The sequence below is a fragment of the Tupaia chinensis genome, unplaced genomic scaffold (assembly GCF_000334495.1).
Source record: "Tupaia chinensis unplaced genomic scaffold, TupChi_1.0 Scaffold000247_1, whole genome shotgun sequence".
Lineage (NCBI taxonomy): Eukaryota > Metazoa > Chordata > Mammalia > Scandentia > Tupaiidae > Tupaia > Tupaia belangeri.
In genome coordinates, this window is record NW_006159725.1 from 4,992,554 (window position 1) to 4,993,468 (window position 915).

The 915-nt window shown below is 57.5% G+C and overlaps 1 protein-coding gene across 1 annotated transcript in view; it reads left to right on the forward strand.

Moving 5' to 3' along the window:
* Positions 1-915, forward strand: part of TMPRSS13 (transmembrane serine protease 13) — a 34,421-nt gene that overhangs the window by 12,692 nt on the left and 20,814 nt on the right. The gene's annotated exons all lie outside the window — the stretch shown is intronic.

Consider the following 915-nt stretch of genomic DNA (forward strand, 5'->3'; position numbering starts at 1 on the left):
GCATGGCCCAAGCCCACCGGGGGAGGGGCGGCCGCTGCCTGTGTAACGGCCACGTTCCAGGAGCTGTTGAAGGCTCTCCTGTTTCCGCTTATCTCCTCCTCAGATTACTAGTCCTGGTTACAGACGAAGTAAACAGCTCAGGGAGTCGGGCTGGCCCAAGGTCAGCTTATCACTAAGCGATAGGCCAGGATCGGGCCCCAGGCCTGCCTGACTCCAAAGTCAGGGCTGTCACCAGGCATGGCCCTCCTTCTGCACCTGCTCACACCCCCAAGCCCTGTGCCACTCAACGCTGCTGGGAGCTACCCTGTCTCTGATGGAAACCTCGTCTCTAGACAATAGCCGTGGGAGGGGACCTCCACCATGGGCCGCCTGGGGCAGCTGCCCCTCAGGCCCTGGACAACACACACAGTGTTTCCCCCGCTGAGCCACCGGAGCATCGGCCCATGTGTAAATGCTCACATCCACTGGCCGGCCCCACAACTGGCATTGGACGGCTGCTCCTGGTTCCTTCCTCCAGCAAGCCTGGGGTGATCAGGAAGTCAAGACTCCACCTTGAGTTCATCCCCTGGCCCTCAGCAAAAGGAGAATGTGACCAACCAGTGATCTCTGACTCCCAGGAGAAGGAATTTAAAAAATAAAAACAAAAATCTCTACTCCATAGGGATGATGGGAGACTTGGGCCCCATGTGCCAGTAGGACTTTAACTGGTCTCTGTAATAATGCGAATGCTCTTAAACACGGTGCTGGGCGAGGGATGGGAGCAGGCCCGAGAGGTCTACTTCCTATCCCCTTTGTATAGCCCTGAAGAATGCTCTTAAACACGGTGCTGGGCGAGGGATGGGAGCAGGCCCGAGAGGTCTACTTCCTATCCCCTTTGTATAGCCCTGAAGATGGGTCCCTGTATGGGACGGGGGC